Source organism: Dromaius novaehollandiae, chromosome 10 (genome assembly GCF_036370855.1).
Source record: "Dromaius novaehollandiae isolate bDroNov1 chromosome 10, bDroNov1.hap1, whole genome shotgun sequence".
Lineage (NCBI taxonomy): Eukaryota > Metazoa > Chordata > Aves > Casuariiformes > Dromaiidae > Dromaius > Dromaius novaehollandiae.
The window spans coordinates 12,335,979-12,362,585 of record NC_088107.1 but is presented as its reverse complement, the minus strand read 5'-3'; the positions used below and the strand labels follow the sequence as shown (position 1 = coordinate 12,362,585).

The 26,607-nt window shown below is 34.1% G+C and overlaps 1 pseudogene; it reads right to left on the bottom strand.

The window, feature by feature from the left end:
• Window positions 1–16,922, bottom strand: part of LOC112981411 (NAD(P) transhydrogenase, mitochondrial-like) — a 90,281-nt pseudogene extending 73,359 nt beyond the window's left edge.
• Window positions 16,923–26,607: the final 9,685 nt, after the last annotated feature.

Below are 26,607 nucleotides of genomic sequence, written 5' to 3'. Positions count from 1 at the left end.
GAAATGACCAGGGTTTGTCATTTAATCAAGCCTTATGTGCTTCTTCATATTAAAAAAGCTTTTTTCATTATGAAGATCAATTATCTTGCATAATTGCTACAGTAATTTTCCTTTAAAATAGATATTTCTTCAAAATAAAGCCCTTAATTTTTCTGCCTAGCAAAGGGGGTACAGACAGATAACTAGAGGACAACCAGGTTGTTTCTGGAACCAAAAATGGTCACACAAATGAAATGCATCTTTGCAACCCGTATCTGCAGACCAGAGATGCACTAACATGGACTAACACATTAAATACATTAATACAAATGAAATGACAGCAGCAGCTATGTAAGCTTTTAGCAATATGTTTCCTTCCAGCTCAATCCTCACTCTCTATAGTCAATCAAAGCTCATGACACTGAATGCTATGCGTGCTGTTGGGATGCCCTGGAGTTCAGCCCCTCAAAGAAGTTGCACCTAATTTTGGAAAATTTAGATGGCATTCTAAATAGGTAAAAAGTCAAATTTCAGAACATCAGAATTCTCCCTGAAGCAAAGTTGCTGTTCTCTGTCCAGCTCTCACAGGAACCTAAAGCATGAAAAGAAGTTACTACCTTTATTTAGGGTTACTACCTTTATTTATTTTTTCTTTATAGTGGGGGGAGAGGAGTTACTTGTTGCACCCTTCACAGATATCCTTTTCCTGATATTGTTAAAATCAAAAATTGCTAAAAGCTGATATGTAAAAAGGTTTCCCATTTCCTCCACAGTGATGGTCTCTGGGGTCTGAGATACAAAGACAAATCCAAAGTTTCTGTCGGCAGTTAGAACACCTTCATCTGGGGACTGCAGTTGGTACATCAGTTCATCTACAAAAAAAGAAAGTATTGTAAATACTGAACCCATGAATCAAATAATTAACTGAAGACCAAAACAGTACTGAATAATATTTTATGGCTGTTACCCTCTGCTAAAGGTTGAATTGCCTTTCAAAATTGCAATGACTTCTTAAAAAGTTGTGGAGAGATGGGGAAATAGTTTTATCTTAGGTTTTTTTTGGTTTTTTTTTTTTTAAAGTCTTCCCTCTCAGAGAAGCTCATCAGGTTGATTGCACTGGGGAAACTCTGATGCTGTTTAACAACATAATTACATTACATTGCTGCTAAAAACTGTTGCTACTGTTTTCTTTTTGAGAGGCAGATTTGGTTGACGTAGAGACCAAAGTTTTGCCTACTCTGACATTTAAGCTGGATACTGGACACCTGAGAATTTTTTACTGTGAATGGTAAATCACAGATGGCAACAGGATAATGTGGAGGATAAAATGAAACCTGTAATAAACACGGGTTCACTTTCTATCCATTGACTCCTAGTCAGAATTGCAAAGTTTTAGATATACCTGGATAGAGGAATATTCAGATTCAAGAGAAGACTTCAGGCCTACCTTTTCAAAGACTTCTCACACAATAATTAATCTTTGGGAGAGTTATGTAGTTGCTATAAAGAATTTGAAATTACCATTTAAAATAAAAAATAACAACTGCAATATGAAAAATCCCTGCTATTTAGGATGAAAATGTACAGGAAATATTCATAGCTAGATTTCAAACTATATATAGCTCTACCAACATGAAATTATAACTATTATGGAAATAGGGGGCCCATATATGTTAAAAAATCTTGGATACTTCAAGTAAAACTTAAGAATATGTATACTGTTACACACAGTAGAAATAATACTTACATTCTGCCTAAATCAACCTGTAAATAAGAGCTGTAAGTATTTTTTGTGCTTAAGTCTTCCCCCCGCCCCCCCAAGGACAAAAGACTTCTGATGAAATCTAGCTCATAGATACTCAGAATTAAAGTTTGCTCATTGTAAATTAAGGTCACAAGAAATTCAGCTTTTAGGCAAACATAGCAGCTGTTCAGTGGCAAAAAACAAAGTTTCAAATGGCGCAAACGCATCTAATAACTTTTTCTCATCTTCTGGTTAAGCCTTGCATTCTGAGACCACAATATAAAACTACAGAAAAACATTATTAAATGAAATGCAAAACTACCTTCAAGACAGTAAAAAACTGTGAAATAATGTTTAAAGAGGAAGATAGTAGGCCCACTACTTAAGTAATTCAGTGCTAAGATCTCCATAGGTTGTTACAAAGTTCTTCCAAATTTACTGACAACACAGTTCAGTCAGAATATTAGAGAATTCTACTTAATAAAATGACTAAGGACAAACTGCAGAACAACATCTGCTACAATGAACAAACTCTGAACCATTACTCAAAGCCTTACTGAATAATACCAACTCTAACACACATCACCAGGCAAGAATGCAACAAGTGGAAAACAATGGTATTGTTTATGACTCAGATTCAGAGATCTGAGGGACTGCCTGCGAAAATTCAGGTTTTGAATGCCTGGTAAATCCACAGATTAGTTGTACGGACCTGAGAGGTTGAGCTCTTACTTCTCACATGCAACACTTTCTGCTGAGAGCTGCAGCATAAAATATACCGGGGAAAAGGCTTCTTACTGACCAATCATATATACAAAAATATTTTAACAAAAAAACCATTTTACCACTAGTTCTATGGTTGCTCTCCACGACACCATGAAAAGATTTAGTGGAGAAATCAATTACATTTTCAGTTGCACACAATTTACAGTATTTAGGCATTCTGACTTTTTAAACTTAGCTGTTGTTTCTTCTCTTAAAAAAAAAAACTCTCAGTGAAAAGACCAGTTATGAAATAGACAGACTACAGTTTTCTCAGTGAGTGACAGATAGGTTACATAAAGGATAAACTGTTTTATAAATTTAAAACAGTGATCTGGAGTGAAGTCTGGCATGTGGCCTATGACTAGGTAAGTGTCAGTCCAGTTTCAGGTAAGACACAGCACCTTCCTCACATCTCAGGGTGGAGGTGTTAAACACCATGGAGACTGAACAAACTTCTCTAATTTACTACAGCTTTCTGATTTAAACTTGTGGATTAGGAAATGCTGGGAATGGAGATCAGCTTTAAAAAGTCATATTTGAGAAAATAGTCTGCAGTGCCCAAGTCAACTAGCACTGACTAGATACTTTCTATGTTTTGTGGGGTTTTTTTAATAATTACTCTTGATGAAAAATGCATAGCTTTTTATAGCCAGGTACTTCTATTGATTATGAACAACTTCAAAATCATCAAATGATGGGTGACCATTTTGTTTGTTTTAGGGTTTGTGGGTTTTTTTAATACTACGAATTAAAAACATTTTATAGCATTTGAAGTTGAAAAATATATATGAGAGCAAAACAAAGCAAGATAATACAGGTTATGAGATCATGTCTCACAAAACAGACACACAAAAGTATTAGCCAAGATTTGTCACATCTCAATCATTATGTTTACCATTTCCTTCCAATTCTATCACAGCAGCAATATAAAACCAAAACGATTTACATAAACAAAAAATTAGAAGTTCTACTTAACAGAGATCTTATTTGTTAAGAAGCCATTGGGACCGTTGTTTCACAACTCAGAGCTGAAAATTCAAATGCTATTTATTTCTGGCACCTACTCAGATGCATTAACTTGTAAATTGAGTGATAATGTGTACAAGCCAGTAGACAAACAACTGAAATGCTGACATTCCTCAAGCAGTTTTCCTGCACAGAATTTTATTTTCTATACTTACACACAGGCAGGACATTCACTACAGTCTCTGCTACAACAAGAAAATAATCAAAGTTAGTGCAGCTATCAGGGCATAATAAGCATAGTATATGACTAGGTAATTAGGAAAGCTGAACTTCCATGACCTGAAGCAAAACAATTGCGGAATTAGCATAACACTTGCTGCCATAATTCTGTTTACCTGCTTACATATTATATCTGTACTTCCACTGCACTTCTTTCCCTCCATATGGGTTATTGGCAAAGGCCACCAACTATTCCATATCTGTATTGGGCAAAATTACAGGGCCTGGTTTGGCTTGGTCTTCATGCAAGTCTTTGATAAAACAGTTCAAAGCAATAATACTTTTCAAAAGATGGCTTTTACATAACAGAACATGAAACAATCCAAATTCTGAAGAGGATAATTGCAAATGGAAGGACTAAAAAACAAAGAGAAAACATTCTTACTACAATACATGGTTGTCTAAGATAGTTCATAGTTTTTTTTCATGCATTTTATAATTGTAACAGTTTGAAACCTGGAAATAGTATCTGTAATACTAGGTCTAGAAATATTTTTAACTCATTCTCTCACAAACAAGATGTCCAGCCCACTCAAAATACATATTGCATACTCCATTGGGAAAATAGCTAAGTCTGTACTAAAAGGCACCATGACCAAGTGAAAATAAAGATATTTAAAATACCAAAGAGGTAAGATAGATATACTTCCTTTCCTTTTGCAAATTTTAATAATGAACAAATTTAAATAGAAATCCTCACCTCCTTTAATCTGGCACTTGCAGTTGTACACACTTTTAATAATCCATGCAAAACTGATCAGCTGTGTTAGGGAATATGTGGCACAACGGTGCCAGCATAAGCAATCTGTGCTAACAACAAATTCACAGACCCTTGTCTTTACAATTGGTATGTAGACAACATCAGGTATGAAAGTGCATTCATGTATGCAACTGAACATAGAATAAGTTATCGGTAGATGACACTAACATCTACTTGTACAATTATTTGTGTTCAAAATAATCTGTGTGCTGATATATAGGATCTCCATCATATTATAACTATATCATCTTCATGGCTCATTCTAGACTTCTCTTCCTCTGAAAAAGAGAGACTTAAAATTGGTAACGACCTCATTCCCCCTGTACTTCATTTTCCATAAAAGATCATTTTCCCCCATTAATTCACCTGCACTGTATTCTTCAGACATAACTATACAGCAGAAGAAAGCAGCCAAAAGGTTCCATGTACTGATGGGTATCCTACTTGAACGGATTCAATTAGGCTGTGATGATAAAATCTAAACTTGCTACCTATGAGTTCAATGAGAAATCCATGGGCAGTTTTCTGCAAGAGAAGTAAAAACAGAAATAATTCAAAAATGTTTTTCGATTATTAAACTTTTTTGTAATTAGATTAATATTTTATCTTATTATATGAATTATATGAAATAAATGAAGCAAAAAGAAAGAAAAATAACCCATAATAAGTAATTGGAATATTGTAATTCCATCTTGTCTAATTTGCTCTAATGTCACTATTATTATAACCTTATTATAAAAGGAATAAATTCTGATATTTTAGAACACTGAAAGCTTATAGGAATTACTTTTAATAGAGAAGAAACCAAGAATAAGAATGGACTACTACCCAGGGATGGTATACTAATATCACTAGAGATGAAGAGAACAACGAGTCAAGGTAGTAAGTCTCCTAACTTCATGCGCACACAAAGTATAGATGAAACTGCTGGTTGCACTAATAGAGCATGAAAAATCTTGTAATAGAAAGCAATTCTAAGCCAGTAAATAATTCTTCTAGTTCCATCTCATGTAACTAAAGCAAGATGAAACCACTTCCACAAATATTTTAACTATCTAGATTTTTTTTCCTAAATAAAACAAACTGGATGAATAATGAAACTAAAATGGGCCACCTGAATTTTGTTCCTTATATAGTAGTACACAAAGGACTGCCTCCAGTTGACTTACATGATGCAATATCAACACAGAATACCTGACGTTTTGGAGTAGAAACCTAATGCAATTTCAGCACTCCAGAAATTAGTATCCTCATTTACAGGGCTCCCACCTGTAGATTTATCTTCGTAATCATCCCTTCTACTTTTTTTGTTTGTTTGTTTGTTTGTTTTGATAATGAGGTAAAATGAGCAGATAACAAATGATCTGAAACAGCAGTGTTTGTACTGGGTGCTGTGTGATTAGCCTGCAACACCACAGTAGAGGAGAAAAAAGAAAGGAGAGAGTAGGGCCATAAAAGAAAAGAGATGTTAAGATTTATATCCAATTCGAATTTACTGCAATAGCTCACCTGGAAAGAGTACTCACAGAAAAGCTAATACATCAGTTACTATTCTGGAAGAATTATTTAACAATTCTGTTATAAGTTATCCTGTATTACACTTGAAAGTTCAGGAAAAAAATCATTATAAAATTTGCTATTAGTCAGTGAATTTAAGATTTAATGTTTATATTACAGCATAGTCCTCATTAAATAACTGTCAATTCTAAATATCATTGTACATATAGCTCATTAATTTCTGCATTCTGGCCAAGGTCATTATATACTTCACCTACAAAACACAAGTCGATTAGCAAAAATACGAAACAAATCCAGTTCTATAGTTTTATGAATACATGTCTCCTGGGGTATATTTTTCAGATTTAAATAGACAAAGAAGAAACAAATATTCCCTGCAACAAAACTAAAAAACACAGTATACAAGTAAAATTGAACATCACAAGTAGAAACACAATCCTATTTCTGGACAGTTGGTAAATCACCTCTAATTGACTTGCCATATATTTACCATTAATGGAGCATTTGTTAAACATCATGACATTTTGATTAAAAGCCTCCATTTTGTCTAAGAAAATATATTCAATTTGTCCTAATTCTTCATTGAGTACTGCAGTTCAAACTTCAGCACGTATGTCTTTTTTGGAATAATGTTTATGATCCCAATTTATGAAGTGGCTGTGCCTAAGCCAAATAACTTCTACACTGAGAAGACCCACACTCTTCAAAATCTTAAAAACACTTAAATGAAAATAATCAGATGCAAAATAACAACTGTATTAGTCTTTAAGGTTTGGAACAAAAGATATAAACATAATAGGAAATTCAAACTCTAAATCATACATGTAGTATAACACATAGAAGGAGTATTCCTTTATTTTCTTAGTGCAATAAATTGTTTTTTCAAACTCTGAAGAGAAATGAGATCACATAATCAAATAAAAAAACAGATTGTGAAGTGTCAATTATTTTAGTACCATGTTAACACAGGCAACAGGACCTTCTGGAGTTTCTCTCTTCAAATATTCATAGGGTTCCACCTACCGATAAAGTAAAGCCATTCCTTTTACTGCTCTGGTAGAGCCCTGATTTTTCAGAAGGTCAGACTTCAAACTGACACATATGCAGTTAGCTAGCTAACTGCACTGCTATTTAGAGTTTGTAATATCATACTTTCACCATAGTATTACCATAGCTTCACCATTACCAACCACAAAATTTGTAGTAACTGTTCATATTCACTGAATGAAACCAGTAACACACACAGTCCTTTACATAGCCAAGGACAGAACACAGAAGGAGACACTCACTGTGTTACAATTTTATGTGAGAGAACTGTGGAAAAGAAAACATGTAGACACTAGACACACTGAGGAAAAAATGCCTAGAGGAATACCCTGGAGGTGATTATTATTTGTTAAAAAGTACGGAACAACAAAGAAGCTCAGCCATTCTCAGATGTCTATGGCTGGAAAACAAACCAGGAAGAAAGAGGTTAATACGATTCGGTGAAAATTATTCAATTCAAATTCAAGCACCGAAACAGTAAATGTGTAAAAGACTTCATTTCTAAACCACATCTCCACAAAAATTTAGGCTTTTTTTTGCAGAAATATCCTGCAGATCAACTTTCAGAAAGTAGAAAGACAAAAAATTCAGAAAATAAAATTCAGGTAACGGTCACATGTAATTTTAAATGCTTTAAACTCTCTTCTCTTACCTCACATACAAAGAAATAACCACAACTGTATTGAATATGACAACATATGACCAAAATGTTAGAAATCCTGAAAATACAAAACTGTTCTTAACTTCATTCCAATAAAGAGAAAGTCTGAAATGTGCCCCAACATTCTGCTCTCAAAAGGAATTTCCTATGGCCATGTGTCCATACATATCAGAAATCCAAAGATCTGAAAATAGAGCACTGAAACTGGTCACATTTTTTAATTTAATCATTTCCTGAAATTGTTCTGAAAGACAAATCCACTTTATTTACAAATACAGCATAGAAAAAAAGAATCATGTATTACTGTTACTTTTCTGCTAAAAAGTCTCAAATCCATAATTAGCTTCTTCCCATTCCTTGTTAAATTTGTCTGGACATTGCAAACCTGCAAAGCGGAGTCCCCACTTAGGTATAGATAAACTGTCCCTATATGAGAGTGGTACAATGAGAGTCTACATAAATGCAGAACTGTGCAAGAAGCCTTCTCCCTAAACTTCAAGTGTGCTTAAATTAATCTACAGTCACTGACAGCTAAAAGCTCAGGAAGATAAGATATCACTTACCCTCTGCTCAGAGGCATGAAACTATCAAGAGTAGACTATACAAGTCAAATGCACCACCTGAAATGGTTATAGCTGTGCACACACACTGGATGTCATCATCTCCCTTCTCAAAAATCTCTTTTAACACTCTAGAATAACCTGGCCTTATATTGCAACATATACTGAGTTGGAACATAAAGATAGTCTAGCCTTCAGTAAAGAGCTCAGGAGTTCAATGATGGTACAGTAAGTATGTGCTGTTCTAAGAAAATTCAACAAGTCTTTTTTCACCAGTAAATAAAAACTTAAATCACTTGTACGTGCAAGCTTTGAAGTTTTGTTATTTCTGATTAACGTAAAAGAGATTACTGTAATAGAATATAGTTCCAGAAGATCTATGAATATGAAGAACATGCCTACTGTTGCTGAAAATGAGGAACAAGACTAATGGTGACAGAAAGATAAAAATCATTCTGTATCATTTTTTCATTCATTACATCAGTAATAGTGCCAAAAAACTCTGAACAATAAATTGCTATTATTTACAGGTATTACTCCTACAGCCCAGAGATAGAAGAAAGTATTAAAACAAGATAAAATCTAAAAACATATTTAATTATGCTGCTGTGTCTTAATATTAGCATAATACTGTTTCAGTATGCATTAACTACGCATTAAAAACATGCATTCCAATTATCTGACTATAAAGAGTCAATGTTTGTCCTTCGAAATTTGATTTTACCATTAATTTTTTTTTTAAGGTCCTCATACTAATTCATCACTTCAGTTTTAAAACTTTTTTCAGTTTTTAACATTATACTAAATATAAATTAAACATTAAAAACTACCTAAACATAAAAATAATTGATGTAAACATTAGGAAAATATTTTCCAATTTATAAGGTGTTTATAAACATTCTCAACTTTACTACTGAACTTAACTTTTCGCCCCAGCTCCAGGCAGTTTCTGGAAACACTGTTCACCCCAAACTACAAATTGTGTTTTAATCTTGTCTCTGCCACAAAATTCCAGAGACCACAGTGTAAGACACTTTACCTTTCCGTGCCTGTCTACCCTCTAAAATAGTTACCCTTACGAATTTTAAGGGGGTTAGTTTCTGAGTACTATAACATGTTTGAGATGCCCAGCTTCCCTATTTGTCATGCAGAATTGCTCATGCCAAACTTCCCTCATCTAGACTTGCATGGCATGCAGGCAACTTGTATGTCAGGAAACAATATAGAGCACATAGTATTGTGTACTAACCTCCCTATTCAATAGTGAGTGCTGCTGACAAGGCAGTCCAGATCGCTGCTGTTTGACAGCTGGCCATGCAATTCATAAAAGTTCCTTAATTGGAGGCCTTTTTTACTTCTAAAAAGTTTAAGAAAATACCAGTTCAAGACAATGTTTGATTAAAGAACAAGAACACTTGCCCAGTCCATTTATTGGATACATACTGACTACACATACACATGCTTTGATGAATTTACATACAACTATATACCAGACACATCTGAACTAAACAGCTTAAAGATTCAGGAAGAGATGGGATGCCAGAGACGTATTTTTCCTCAGGATCTAAGCAGGAAAATGCACAGTACTGTATCAGGTTAGGAGCTGGTCCAAATTTGTTTTTAAAAACCATGCAGCACATTGTTGCTCTTGCCAGAGCTAATGGTTTGTCATAAGGAGATAGATAAGGTATAGGTACACCATATTTCACTGCATGGCACAGAACCTTCAGTCACACCAGCTAGCCTCTTCATGCTTCACTTTGTACTCCACATACAAAATACAAATAATACACACATATATTTAAGTTTTCTTTTAAATGTTAAGAGTAAATACACTAAATCAATGTGGATCTTTTTCACTAGCGATATAGATGCCAAGCCACAGTGACACACAGCTGTTATACACATGTACAGAATGCAAAATGTTCATATGTAAGTAGCTGAAAGATTCATTAAAGGAATGGAAGTTTTCTACCACCTGCAAAAATAACCATCCCAAAACACCAGCCTGCATTTCTCAACCCACACCTCAAAGTAGCATATTTGTATTATTCAAAAAGTACTTATCTTCTCCAAAAAAAGCTCCTATGAATTTATCTAACTTGTCAAGAGTTTCACATGCAACTTCCCCTGAAACACTAAAAAGAGAGAGTGACAATTCCTATAACTAACATCCAGTACTGACTGGGTGTAGTAGTTGCTTATGCTGAGTATCTGACCCTAGGATAACATTCCGTCCCTCCAATCAAGAGACCAGCAAACCTTTTCATATCCTAAGAGGTAGGCTAGACTAAAACCTAGGAAGAAGTAGCACTCTAAAGATGCATATATAATTTTTATTAGTTATTTTCATAGTGACAGTGCTGACAGCCTTTACTGAGGTCAGAGCCACAGCACGCCAGGCATTTTGCAAAGATAAAAAAATTAGCAACACAGATATACAAAAAAGAGCAAGATAAAAAGCAGGTAAACAAAGGAAAAGGTAACAGCATTTGCTGGATGTCACACAGATTCTGCCAAGATGAACCACATCAAAATTTCATATTGCCTGTCATGAATGAAGGAAGCAATATTGACATTAATCTCATTAATCTCTATCTTACTGTCCTGTAACAGCTACTAGACATCAGATTTCAGCTGTTGGGGCTCTTGCAGATTGTATATTAAACACATGATAAACTTGGTCTCTTTACATAAGAGTAAATAAAAGGAAATATTCGTAACAAGTTTAGGCACCTAAATTTAATAGCCACGTTCTCCAAACTCCCTTTATAGTCATTAGAGAGAAGCAAGCAGACAAGTTAGACTTCAAAGGCACTTGCTAGAGGTGCGTACCATTTATCTCCACTGACGTCAGGGGAAACTAAGATGACTATCTAGCTTAGTTTTTGGTTCATTATGTCAGGTGCCAAACTTAACTCATGTGTGTCTCTCTCCAGGGCTCCTTGCATTGGTTGACTCAAAGAAGTAAGAGAGCTTTCTGTACTACCAAAAGAACCATAATTAAATACACCAGTAGTAAAAATAGACTAAGAAACAGAAAACTGGCCAATAAAAACCATATCGTCAGTTCTAAATGAAGATTACACACCACAAAGAGCATGCCTCATTGCTCTTTAGCACTAAGGTTCTAGATTCACCTGAAACAAATTTCCTTCCCCTTACAGAGGAACACTCAGATTAAGTTATCAGAACAAACAAGCAAGCAAGTAAACAACCCAAAACCTGCTCTTTAGCATTAAATATGCAGCATTAATGTAATGCTACTTGTCGTTCAAGACATCCATCTATCAAGTATTCCCTTAAAACCTTTTCACAGTGAAATATTCCAATTTTCAAAAACATAGGAGAGGAGGAAAGAAAAATTCATATTTCCAATCTTCTGCTTATGTTGGAGCTCGTAATCCTCTGCTGCAGTGTGAGTCAGGCTGCATTTTCAGTGGCATTACGATAGAACACTCTTCATATTTCTCTTAATGTTTTGGCAAAAAAATAAATGACCCTCTGGCTAAATGCTGTATACCACAGACAGAAAACTGAGGCTCAAGACAAGTACAGTGCATGTTTAACCATGAAACACAGTCTGTGTTTGTTTAAAGAGTATTGGAATGCCAGTGATTCTTTTCAGCTGTCCCGTTGCTTTTGCCCCCTTAACTTTTGTTTAATTTGTTCCATGATCCTAATTAGGCAACGCTCAAATTTGGAAAAAACAGCAAACATACAGTACTGTGTGGCAGATGGTGAGATTTTCTAAAAAGATTCTATTAACAACATCTTGGACATCCTATGATGTAAGACTTTGTCTTACAAGCACTTCTAGCAGCCAACTGGAATCATTTCTTCTACAGTGACAACACAAATAGCAAACTACAGCTTGCAGGAACAGAACACCGACAATGAAATCGGGGGCCACCCACATATAGAGGTGATATAAATCGAGTGCCCTGAATTTGGTCACTGGCTCCAAATTAACAAAGCATCTGTCCTTAATTCACATACCCTGGAGGTTAAGAGCAAAGTGCAATATAAAATGTCAAAGCTCAACTGCCCTGGTTAACGTAAGATTGCTAAACTCTGTGTAGCTTAACACAATATGCAATAATTGCCTATTATGCAATCTAAAGCACATTTGGTTTCACACAAAAAGTATCTATCTAGTTTCACTAGAAAAAATGCTCTTTCATATTAAAATTATTGGATGTCATCTATGTTATAAGATTACCCACCAGACTAATGTATCACACAAACATTTCTTTTCCTGGCAGCTTTGTTCACTTTGAAAAAATTCCTCTAGCATGAGCTTTATGTTTTCTGTTGTATGTATGCAACTGGTTACTTATTTTCTTCATTATTTTTTCCAAGGTTTTATAGCTGATCATAAAATTTTCCTCTAAGCTGACAGTTAGAATAACATATACATAGCTCACATGAAGTAACTGTTCAAAATCTAATAAGTAAATATCTCAGGGGAAAAAGCAAGTGTAAGTAAGAACTTCTAGAAGGATCATCTAGTTTACCTTTTGGAACAAAGCTTTCTCTAATTCATCTTCTTGCATTATTAAATCCAAAATTGAATGGTATTTTCTTTTCTCCACAACTTCAGGTGGCTTGTCAAATAGAAATGCCAAAATAGTTGAAGAAGTTTTGGGGTTTTTTTGTTTTTTACTGCCAGAACAAAACCATCCATTACTAAAAATACTGCTACAAACTGTTTTTACAAAGTTTTCAATACAATGTTGTTGTGAATCTCACTCTCTTATTCACATGCTTCAAAGACAAATGAATGCTAGTCTTCATGAACACCGATTTTTTAGTTTAATTCATTGTTTAGTCTCTGTGATTGATATACTCTACATTTCCCATGCTCATCAAAGTCAAATCTGAATATAAAGGAAATTTTTTACAGCTTATAATTTTAGGCTTTATGTCACACTATGCAGACATCTACGCTGGCTGGCTAAATTAGACAGGTCATCTCCCTGTCTTTATAATCTGTCTTCATGATCAACAGCAGGATTCCTCTGGAGAAGTGTTCAGAGAAGGTAACTGACCTGTGTGCACTGAATAGCCCTTTGAAAGAATCTCTTTGGTTGTTTGACCGTAAAAGTAATCCACAGAAGCAAACTGGAGTTGAGTAGAATGAACACACCACTTAGATCTACTTGCTTTGCCTACCATTTGCCTATTTGATTATGTTAATCCATCTGTCAACATATCATAGTATCTCCCTAACATATTATAGTTTATAGTGGTTTATTACAGTACAAATGCAAAAAATATATACATATATATCTTCAAAATTTCCTGGAACTGCTGTTGGGAAAGACTGGGCTATTTGCTTGCAAGTGACACCGATTTTGCTAGCCTATTTTGTCATACAAAAAGAGGACCTTAACAATAAGTAACTACCATTTGGTATATGGAATTAGGTCTCCATTACTGAGTGGTTCTTTTTAACATCAGCCTCCTGTGAAAACAAGTTATTTTCAAATACTCAACACTTGAAGATTCTATAGTGTAAGAGAGTAAATGTAAGGGAATCTGTTCATCAGCTGCATCAGGCTGACTGCAAGCTAAAATTCTTGGATTTCATGTCCTTTCCTCTTATTGATGTGTTACATGACCAACCTAAATCTGGTACTCTAGATTACTCATTTTTCAAATGACTTTATTGATATATAGCCCAAAAGATGTTGCACATGGGAAGCAAAATCTTTTGCTATAGGAAAGCAAAGCATTAGAAATGAACTTGCTTGAAGGTTAGGGGATGCAAGGTCAACACAAAGTAGGAGTTTGTCCTGTCTCACCCATGTCACTTAAAAAAGCACAAACACCAGAGTGATGACATTAGGGCAGGGATGATAGAGTAGTGGGATTTATGACTAGCTCCTTGCTAAATCCATGCTTGAATTTAGCTACTCTTCGATTTCAGTTTTAAAAGTAATAATTCATGCCCCAAGTCTCTGATTTCAGATTTTCATTTTATGAACTCTTAAATTAAGATCAACATAAATACACTTCCAATCATTTGTTATCAAGAGATTTGAGTATTAAAATATGGATAGATATTTTGCTAAACATAGATTTTATTTTTCTCCTTTCCTATTCCATGATACGCTGTCACGATGACCACATAGTACTGGGTGTTTCCTTGTAAAGGACTCCTAAACCTTTCACTAGTATAGAATTTAGTATTAACAGTCATGATAAATATGTAAACTTGCCATAAGTTACATAAAACAGATCACAACACCAGTCAAAAATCAGACTGCTAGGCAAGACAGGATTAAATGCAAAATGACATATAGTGTACTTTCATCGAGAAATAAGACTGAAGAATGTGAAGCTTACAATGTTTTTAGGTTCCTTACTTGGAAAAAATTGTAATGCCTAAAAAATTCTAACAAGAAGCTGAAGAAATGAATGCTGGTTCAGTAAAAATATTTGTTCCAGTGTTAAAACTATTTACATTAATTTACAAATAGTATAAGTTATATAGGCAAAACTACCCTTTTTTATTGACTCAGTAGACCAAAGAATGAGATTTAATCAAGATATCAAACTCCTATTTTCACTGTTATTAAAAACTTGTAAATACACCATTACAAAAGAGCCTTTCTACTGTCTAGCATAGCCTCTGTGCTTAGTAAGTCCTAAACAAAGCCTAATATAGTTTGGGGACTAATAGAAATAATTTGTTTCCCATGAAACTTTTGTTTGTGAAATCACGCATGAGGTTAGAAATAAAAGCCATGTAACATCTAAACAAAGCCTTAAGAGATGCTTTTTCATATACCAAGAAAAGACATATTTTCCTGAAATTCATCCCAGATAACATAACTTCAACTAAAACACAAGATGACAAAGAATAGTTTCATTCAAGCTGCAAGTGTCCTAAACATGCTAATACAAAACCAATTATAAAATCCATATTTGCTACCATACATTCACAGTAGTGTAAAAGAGTAAATAAGTAGGCCAATAAAAACTATCATTTAAGTCTTGCCTTTGTATTTCCCACTTAAAAGCTGACATGTTTGGGGGAAAGATGAGAAGGGGAGAAGGGCCTAGGAAATACTCTTCGGGGTCAGAGCACTGGTGCAAGAACTATAAATAGGATCATGAACATTTTAAGTTGGAATTGAATAGGAGCTATATCAAGTCCTCCTTTGGCTTCAGAGGATGAAAAATCAAGATATTCTTAAAAGCTAGAAAATATCAGCATCCCACACAAAAATGCATCACAGAACTTTATAAAAGACAATCTGACTCAATATTATGTGGTTTGGGCAAAATTGACGATTATTGTACATAATAATCATGAATTATATATAATGAATGATGAGGCATACATAATGACTGATATGTAGAAATATATACGGAAATACACATAGAAAAGTGTTATATATAGCTATATATATGGTCATAATATAATGACTCTACATATATGTAATATTCATATATCGTTGTAACTTACAGACTTTTTTAAAAATGCACTGTGTGGAATAATGTCACATGCTTTGGTGAATCCAAAATATCATCTGGCTCAGTCATAAGTCTGATGGCTACTCCTCTGGCCTAAGCCATTGTTTCTCTTTAGATTTAGAAGAACCCAAGTTTGAGTAACAAATATTATTTGTATTTAATATTCACATAAAGGTCAAACATTCCAGAAAGGAGTTTCAATAAGACAGATAACGTATAACAAATAAAAGACTATAATCTTTTGGAAGTCACAAAAGTCCAGGTTAAGACTAAACTTCACTGGAGATAAAAGATTTCTTGTTTGTATTTTTACTCTGCAAAATATTAGGAGACAATATAGATGAGGAAATGTGACAAAATAATAACAAAAACAATGCTTAGATATTTGAAATTAAAGAAAAACAAAATCATGCATGTCAAGACAGCAATTAAGAGGTCGTATTTCAAAATGCACTTATAGTGTTCTTCAGAACAGTAAAAGCTGAAGGGTTTGTTTCCATTTCTTCTCAGGTCCACATGGTTATAGCACAAAGTGTTATAAGGAGCTGCACTTGAGTAAAGGGTAGGTTGCTCCAGATAATTAACAGAAGAGGTAAACAGTGGGATTAAGGCTGAAAGACAATGGGTAGGAAGGGAATGTGTGAGAATTTCTCAATTTTATTATCCTCTAGTGCTGATGAAGAAAAAAGGCTGCTTCTTCTTTCATCATGTTAGTCTAGTTGACTTAACTAGCCTCTGGACTACATTACTCTCATTTACAAAAGCTTACTAGCATTTTAAAGTGAAGAACTTGCTGGTTTAAAGTAACATAATATGAGGCATAAAATGTTAAAATCAAATATGATGATAACCTAGGATGTAAGAATATGAGTTCTTAAGCAACCTCTCAAGCAATATCATTAAGCTTGACAATAAGAAAAAAAAGATTCTGGCTTTCAGTATTTAGAATCATTCATTCCTTTACTCCAAACCAAAAAACAAAAACAAAAGGAAAGGAAGGAAAAACAGTATCTGAAAATTGTTTTAGTTTAAGCAGAATTAATTTTATCACTACTTACCATCAAATTCTGCAAGCCTGCTAATAATGGCTCCAAGTTCAGAAGTAATGGGCAAAGTCTGATGTACTTTTAAGTCATTTTCACTGCAAATTAATGACATGATCTTTATGAAAGATTTACTTTAATGCACTCTAATTTTGCCTTGCTAAATATGGCATATCAGGGATGAGAGTACAACAGCTGGATTTATTACTGGGGCACCACATTGAAATTAAAAATAAAAATAAAAAAGAACACTTAGAAAGACATGGATAGTTCCATTACTATTCTGGGAGAACACATTCACAATCGATTCTAGCTTGTGGGAAAGAGCTATCATTTTTAAACAAACTGCCATCAGAATCATCGTACATCTGCATAACTAACTTGTTGCTTCAAAGAGGGCATATAATACAATTTAGTCACAGACCATCCAATTTGGAAACAATCTACTAAGTGCAAAAGGAAGGACAGAGTCCTTGCCAGCTGAACATTATACCACAGAAAGAACTGTTTTCAAACGATGCAATTTTTTTTAACCTGAAAATATAACTATACTTTATAATACCTGAAAATAAATCAGGAGGAAAAAAGAATTAAAATAATCCATTTGAAAATCTCTTAATTAAAATACGAATTTGCCTATTGGGGACAACATTTTCCAAACTTAAATGCAGACACCTGAGACGTGGCTTTATCAACAGCATTTCTGGGCATTTACATCTGACGCTGTTCCTACACTGAAAGAGCCTCCTGTAGAAAATCAGAAAGTGAAATACTCTGGAAACAGTCGTCTACAGCCAAGTAAAAACATCTAATACTTGTGATATGTCCTCAACAACTGTCTTTTGAAAGACAACCTAGTTTAAGGATTCATTACTGAACTGGAATGATGTATCACCTACAAGCACACACACAGAGCTGCTAGCACAAGTACTGATACAAATATTTCACACAAAAAAAAAAATAATTCTGGTTTTATGTTAAGTTCATGCCAAACAAATTCCTGTACATTTTCTTCTCCCTATGGCAATATTGGTCTTGTCTATTCAAAATGACATTATTCTTTAAGAGTATTATTCTTCTAAAACTGAAATTCTGATTTAGATGCAAATATGGTTAAAGATATTATTCCTAGCAAAATATTGTGCAAAATGTATTTGGAAAAAAGATATGAAAGATTAATACAGCTAGATGTACCACAAATGGGAGGAAAGGTTTGTGAATTTTTTCATATTTCAAAGGGAAGAATTGTTTTTCATTAAGCAGTTTATTTCAGTCACAGTTCACATCAGTCGCTTTGGGCTCCCATACCACAATTTGTTATCACATATCTGAGCACACACACAAAAATGACTTGTTTCAGAACTATACTACGTTACAGTAACAGTGTCAGCCTTGCCTATTGGCATAATAACAACCGCTTAAAACTGCAATTGCAATTGACGGATATACCTTTCACAAACAGGTTAATAAAGAATTTAGGAAAAACTACAAACTGTGTATTATAAATAGAGTTTGGTTGCAGGCAGGCAGAGTTCAAGATCTGTATATTCCTACTCTTCATATGCTGCTCGTACATTGCAACACTTCATCTAAACCCTCTGTGGAGCTCTCTCACACTGCTTTGTTTTTCCTTTCCTGTGCCTGAGTATTTTGAGGGATAGTCTATAAAAAGACTTGTGGTAGTCTCAAATTCCAGTCCTCCTCTTCACCTCCTCATGTCTATAACTGTAGCAACTCTGCATACCTTAGTAGACAGGCTGAAGCAGCACAGGTTTTATTTTTCCTTGCAAATATAGTTGCAAAGAACCAAATAACTGAAACTCCAGATCGTATTTTCTAATTTTGGTCTCAGAGTATCTGTGAATGAACTCCCAGGTAACTCCAAATTCTACAAGCCACCAGCTCTTTGAAGCACAGCTAACTATTAACTTTTCATTTTTATTTTAATAATATCCCTGAAATAAAGGGATAGGAGAGAGAAGAGGTACACTCCAGTGATTCTGTTGTGAATCATTCTCTCAGCTTAAGTCATTTGGATTTTGCCAATTTATTTTTAAGGTGAGAAAGAAGCCTTCTCAGGAAGGTAACTAAATGCTATTTGGTATTAACTGCTTACTTTAAAACATCAGCACTTTCTTTGTATTAATGTAGTGCAGAGTATTTAAGATGAGGGTGTCTTTTAGCAGTTAAAGAGGATTGTAAGATCAGATTCCTGATTTATATTCTCTTTCATCCTATTTATTTGTTGTACAACCTCACCTGAAAAAGTGACAATACACAAGGGTCACTTGAAGGATACTATAAACATGTTTTGATCATTCTAAATGCAATATGCATAAGCATACTACACTTTCAAATTTAATACCAAATTAAATCTTATTCATCAAGTTCAACAGTTTCAATATAAGAAAAACCATGTAGTTCACTATTAGATAGAAGTAACAGATCAGCCTGTAAAAAGAGCTGGTCATATCTGTCAAGCTCTGACAAACCAAAGAGAAAGAGGCATAAAACAATCAGATAGCAGAAAATTTATCTGTATATACTTTTTGTTTTATAGAATCATAGAAAAATGCAGGTTGCAAGAGACCCTCAGGAGATCTCTAGTTCAACCAGCTGCTCAAAACAGGATCAACTATAATATCAGACCAGGTTGTTCAGGGCTTTATCCCATCAGTTCTTAAAAACATCCAGCCTCTTTGGGCAGGTGCTCCAATGCTTGACTGTACTTATGCCTTGAAATATAATAGAAAACTCCATGAAGTCCTAAACTTCTAAATGAAATTTACATTGCTTTCAATTAAATTCTAAAATTACTATATGACAATAAATGAACACCTGTCTGGTCTAAAGATGCAGCCAAAAAAAGTTGTCAACAGTAATACCAGTTTACTAAAACAGACTCTGATTTTGTGATGTGTATAATGGAAATGTGCGCCTTTGAACATAAACATTAGATATAACAGTTTATTAACAAAAAGTGCTTTAATACAGACCTATGTTTGTAAGCAGATCTGAAGTTTCAATTTTACTTTTAGCATTGTTACTTCTTTAAGAACCCGCCATATAAATCCGCAAGTCTTCTATACAACTGTACAAGACCCTAAACTGTAGGACCTTAAATTTTAGATCATATTTGTGTTTTATCACAATATCATTATTTTGTAAAAAGCACTACAAAATATGCATACACAGAAGAACTACAAGGTTTGGGGGCAAGAAACAGAATTCGGTGTTTAACAGAAATATAATATACAGAGATAAAGAAAACCAGAAGTTATTAAATTTTTTATTTTGAATATGTATTTTGTAGAAAAATATTCAAATCACTTACAGTTACAAACTGACTTTAATGATGCCACCAACTCTTACATTCATCCATTTTTCATCCTGGAATCTATGAAAGAGACAACATACACAAATAACATTTCGGGTTACAGATAATTATGTATACTTATAGTGCTATAAAAACTGTAGCATTAAAATATGAAATGAATGCTTAAGATAACCTACTGAAATTGACATTGTCCACCTATTAACAAACCTCCTTTATAAAAAAAACTATGAAATTTAAAAAAACTTATTTTATTAGTGACAGAAGTACTTAACTTTTACCACAAGAGTCTTAACAGATTCATACAGACTAGAACAGTCTTTAATAAACTGCTGTATGCATCATTACAGACCAAAACTAGCAGTCGACAGAGAGAAAATGAAAACAAGCAAAGCAGTACGGAAGATGTAGATAAAGAAAATGAAAGCAGAAATGACACAACAGGCTTTTTCACGTCTGAAAAATATTTCATTGTTGCCAACATTCGCAATGCTCTTCTATAACTGTATTCATTATAATGCAGGGGAAAAAAATAAAAACTATTCATTGGTAAATATTACTTTAACTTGAAGTACTGAAATGAAGTGGGAGCTCATTGACATTTTTACCTAAAGGCACGGTGAGTAACAATGCAGCCTTCAGGGATTCTTTAATGTAAAATAAAATACCATTTCACATATTTCATTCCCTAAAGTCCTGATTCCTAAAGAACTAGAGTGCTTCTCTGCAACAGTAATGTAACTATACTGAGCTACTGGAGTCAGTTCCAGAAAACAAAACAAAAAACTAAAGCCAGGTTTCCTTTGTTTTTAGCTTAAATTTTAATTTACTTGTTTTATGGACTGAAAAACAGTTTAGAAATTTATATAACTGTGAAATATGCCCTGCACCATCAACATGCTAGGTCATTTGGCTTAGACATTCACAATACTTCTCTTTAATACTGATCCAAGTACATGTTGTTCTGGAAAGCATTCAATAGAGCATTTTCATCTAGAGCCAGAATGCACTATTTTTCCATTTCTATTGTCTTCTGTACTTTATCTTGTTAAGTAGGGAAATGTATATTAGTTGCAGCATATTTAACTTAATTTTATTTAGTTTTACAGGTGTGCTAATGCATTTGGATAATCTTTAAAGAAAAACGGTTGTAGGAAATGTAATTATCTTGAGAAATAATACTGCAGATAATTTGTAGAACAAAGCTTAGGTCAAGATAGAAGTTGATCTAGATGGAAGTTTTAATCTTTACTAGCAATCTAAATGGAATCCTAGATCCACAGCCTTCAGTTTTATATCCCAAACTGATGATATAGAGTATTAGTTCACACTCATATCTAAGTGACATTACCTAGACAAATCTATTGTTCATCTGTTCAGTATGAAATCAATGGTTAAAGAGCATTAATCCCAACAAGAGCTGAAATGGCTACCAAGTTGTTCTCAAAACAAAAATAAAGCATAATCCTGTTTCAATTAATGAGTATGAAACTATATGGAATTGCAGACTGCCTTCCTCAGAAGGAATAAAAGCCACAGTTACACCTGACAGGCAACATTCAAAAGGGAACCTACAAGAAACATTGAAAATGTTGCTAGCCAGTAGCTGAGGTTTATCTGTGACATCTTTTGAAACAAGTCCAGATAATTTGAAGTTGTGGTTCATATTTGATACTGAAATTATTTTCTCATGGACAAAAAAGGAGCAACATCCCTTCATTATAAATTTTGATTTTAACAGGGCAGCAACTGTTAATGTGAATATGATTTGCAAATAGTAACACATCTTTTTAATGTATACAGCCTTGCCTTTGATTTCTAAAGAATTTATTTTGAGGAAGGTTTCCAAAAAAAATTTTTTTTAAGGTACTGATTTTAGTAAACCAATCTGATTTTTCTCTAAATAAACACAATGCTAAAGCTTCTTTTACTGTGACTTCTCATCTATGAAGAGTTGCTTTTTCAAGGCTTTTTAAACCAAGAAGAGTTTTAAAAACAAAACAAAACAAAAAAAAACAGAAAACCCATAAAACCTCTTGCGCACCCAAGATGATGATGACATGACTGTAAGAGGCAGATCTATGTCCAGGCCATTCAGGACCTGTAAATTCCTCTCATGATGTGGAAACGCTGCCCACTGAATCCACAAATGCTAAAAATTAAAACTCAATTCTTCCATAAAGTGAATGGGATTTTGTATGTGCTAGCATTTTGTGTGGCATTGCCACACAAATTGAATGTAAGTTCAATTAAAAAAACTGTGTGCTCATATAGATACATGTTTGGGTGCACATACTTGTATCTAACTTACAAAATTAAGAATATTTAATTACAGTGGCTTTACATAGGACATACACATTTGATTTGTGCAGCAATTTATCTTTTACAGCAATATTCTTTTGGAAATAAGCAAGTCTGGACTTCAGCACACTCACGATAAACAGCTACCTGGACCATTATTCTTTTACTCCTTCCCATCTACCCTAACTTTTGTCAAAAGCCACCTAACTAATAATTTCACTAGGTTTGGCAGGGAATGGGGAGAGAAGCTAGGCACCAAGGAGGTATTCACAAGCTAAATTTCTATTAACAAGGAAGTCATTTGCAAACATGTGGCTTCAACATAAAAGTCCAAGTTCATTGAAGTTTATTATGAATCATGATAACTTCATTATCATGAAGTTTTATTGTAAAAAATTCTATTACATCTTGCTTCCCCTTTATAATGTAAAATTAAATGGAATAGTCTGCCTGAAAAGCACTGCATCACTGAAGCACCCACATTTACTGAGAATACAGTCAGAACTGGACACAGCAGCTTAAGTTCACTTGTATGAACGCTGATTTTCTGTGTAACACCAGTCTGAGTTTTTTTCCCCACACACACCCAGGTTTATAGGGAAATTTTGTTCAATGGAACCAATTTTTACAAAGAGCACAATAAATAGCCTTACACTTACTCACTAAAATTTTTCTTCTGAAACAGGTTACAGGTTTGTATATTTCAAGTGCCACCTGTCTTAAAGTTCTTTTTATGAACAGAAGCACAATGCTACTTTGAAATTCATTCCAAAAAGAGCAGGAAGTTAATGGGCTCTTGAATAAGATATTCATAGACCAACACAACTCATCCATTACTCTTGGCATGTCAGCTGAGCACAACACAGTGTCAGGCAGAGATACCTTAAATATCTACTAATGAACTGACCTATATTTAGAAGTAGTAAAGTTAAATTAGTGGAATGATCTGCACAGGCTGATTAGCCTATCCACTGCATTGTGCTCTGTAAGCACTCCCCTCATTATAGTAGCTGGAGTTTCTTTTCACTCTTCTGATTCACTACGATTGTATGTGTATATATATATATATATATTTTTTTAAGGCTTAAAAGCTTCTCTACATCTTCTGCCACTGAAAATTCTATTTAAACAAGTTAGTCTTTAGTATTCTTTTAAACTATTTTGCTCTACATCATTAACATACACACACACACACATATATACACATACATGCTGCACGTATTCATGTCCACAGAGGAGCTTTAAACAAGCCTTCAGACATCTACCTAAACAAAAATCATAGGCCCCAGTTTTTAAGAACTTTGTTTGCAGTAAGACTGGTAATTTTACCTTGATTAGTTTGGCAAGCTTCTTGCTAACATTTGGCACCATATAATACTTTTCTTTATAGTTATAAAGATAGGAGGCAACTATATCCAAGATTCTTAATTGTCACCCTGATTCATTTCTAAAAGGAATGAAATTTCTAAAAGGAATCGCAGCTGAATATAAGCACTTCCCCCAGTCTACACTACTTGCAGAATATGTCTAAATTAAACTTAGAAGTTATCTGTAATATAACCACCTGATGACTTCCAATAACTTTATAGTTTTATTTTAACCAGCTCCATACATCTTAAATAAAAACAGCAAACCAATTTCTAAATCAGTCATCTGTTTACAGCAGTTATCTTTCTGCATGAATGACAACACTATTTATTCCAACAGAGATTCCACCAGAAAGTAGCAGTAAGCAAAGCAGACTTCATGAATGCTTACAAAGTGATGTTTCAGTATCTAAACAGGCAGAAAGTTAACAGGACTCAGAATGACCTCCAATTCCTTTTCTAGTCAAGGAATAAAAAGGCTTAATGCACTTTATACTAGTCTATTTTCACTCACATTACAAATACAGTTCCTCCTCTTGCTTTGAACAAACCTACCAAATACAGCAATATCAGCATCCAAATTTACAAGAGAAAGCATCACTTTGATAAGACAACAAAACAGTTTTCTCCTCAGTGTCCAAGACAGGCTATATTTTCCTCTACGTTTTCTTATTAATTTCCCAAAGATATCTGAGGTCCATCAACCTCCTACAAGCCATTAAAGCAGGTCCTCCATTCCAAAAGAAACAGGAAAAGCAGTAGGAGACAGTACTAGTGATATTCTCTCCATGATAAAGCTATTCTTTTCATTCCTCGTATAGCAAGTCCAGACAGTCTAAAGCTGTCAGGGAGTTAGTCCATGAGTTAAAACATAAGAGTTAATGTGAAAATTAAAAATAAATGTTGATATCTCATGAGCTAAGAATTCAGATCAAAGAGAACTCAAAAGTATCAGCAAAGTTGTCTGTATATTATCAAGATTCCTACATGCAGATTCTCAGCTGGGAATCTGCCCCCTACATTTCATCCTGTGTACCAAGCAGATACATACAATGAGTCTCTTTCGCCAAAATACTATCTTTCTATAGTCATATAGAAAAATACAGCAATAATTCTCCCAATATATGCAAAAACGTGTGCCAAACCAAATACCTTATTGCATAAATGCCAATCAAAACAGGACTGGTGCTACCAGGCATCCAGGTCATAGTAATATGAGTAAAACAAAACAAAACATTCTTGCTATAACAGGAATACAAAAAAAGGGGGGGAGCAAACAAATGAGTGCTGAACAATTCAGACCTTTTAATCTGAAAGTGGACAAGTCTGAAAAATACTGGCATCAGGTATTAGTATTGGAGAACCTATTCCATATGTACTAACTGCCAAAGAGTGCAACACTTCCCAGGTTTGCAAATAGTCATTTTTGAGTCATGAAAAAAAAAATTTAGAGGAATTACAAACCAGGAGTGGAATAAAATACTTCAAAAGACTATTTACATTTTGCCAGTTCAGTAATCAATTCCAGACTGAGTCCTCTCACCCTTCCTCATCTCTCTTTAATGCCAGATGCCATTTAACACGCATTTTTTACAAGATTTTTGGGACAGCTCATCAACAGGATGTTATTTCAGTTTTCCTATTTTGGGCATGCTTTTACGTTCAGAAAAATTCTAGCTACTTATCTTGTATATGTTACTCAAATCATCAGTTTGGAAGTTATGTGCCTGAACATTTCTGTTTTAAGATGACACTCATTTCTAATGGCATATACACTGAAAAGGCAATATTTTGAATATTTCTGCTTTAAAACAAAATAACTCCAATATAAAATTACTCATATATTATCAGAAGAACTGTGAAAGACAACTGCAGCAGTATTCTCAAAGCTGCCAAAATTATTTTTTATAAAAGCTGATAGATCCAAATAAAAAGGGTAGCAAATACTTTGAGCTGTGCAGTGGTTCTATACAAAACAAAATTAAAAAAAACTAACTTTAACAAGCACAAAAGAATTATCAACTTAAAGGCTAGCAAATATATTTACAAGTTATAGCCCCTTCACTCCCTTTTATATTTTGGAGTTCTGAAAAACAAACAATAGAAAACCATGACAAAAACCTGGAGGGATTTAAGTGATTTTTAAAAAATTTCTGGTTTATAATTTAACACCAGAAACATCCAGGGGAAACTGATACAAATTCGGCCCTTCGTTCAATATACGACGTCACTATGCAGATTGTTAGGCAAGCCCCATGAAGCTACTGAGAACACTGGAAAGAACTGAAAGAACTCATAACCCTGTACAGTGAATTTGTTTATTGGGTATCATGTAAAGATGAGGAAAGTCATGTGTAAGGAAAAGAACTGTAGCTGTTACTAAGCTCCAGTATGTTCTACTGAGTGGAATACTACAGAAATGAGCAGGAAGATACAGTACATCGATCACCCTCGTATCCTTTAAGTATGGCAAGGATGCCAGATATTGCCAGCGTGCATCACATGTGATGTCAAATGTTGCAAAATTACTTAGTCAAAACAAGCATTACTTGGCACTGTATCTGCACTGCATTAGCCTTCCAGTGTCTGCAGTATACTGTATTAGCCTTCCACACTCTGCAGTACAAAATTCTGAGTGCACGAGTGGTAGCAAAGATTTCCTTTACCTTTCCTAGATACTGTTTTGGCATGACATCCTTTTTTGTAGAATCTGTCTCTGTCCTTAGTATTATATAAATAGTATTTATTGCAAAGAGTTATGCAAAACATGCTATTGTTCTGACAAACATATTCATATA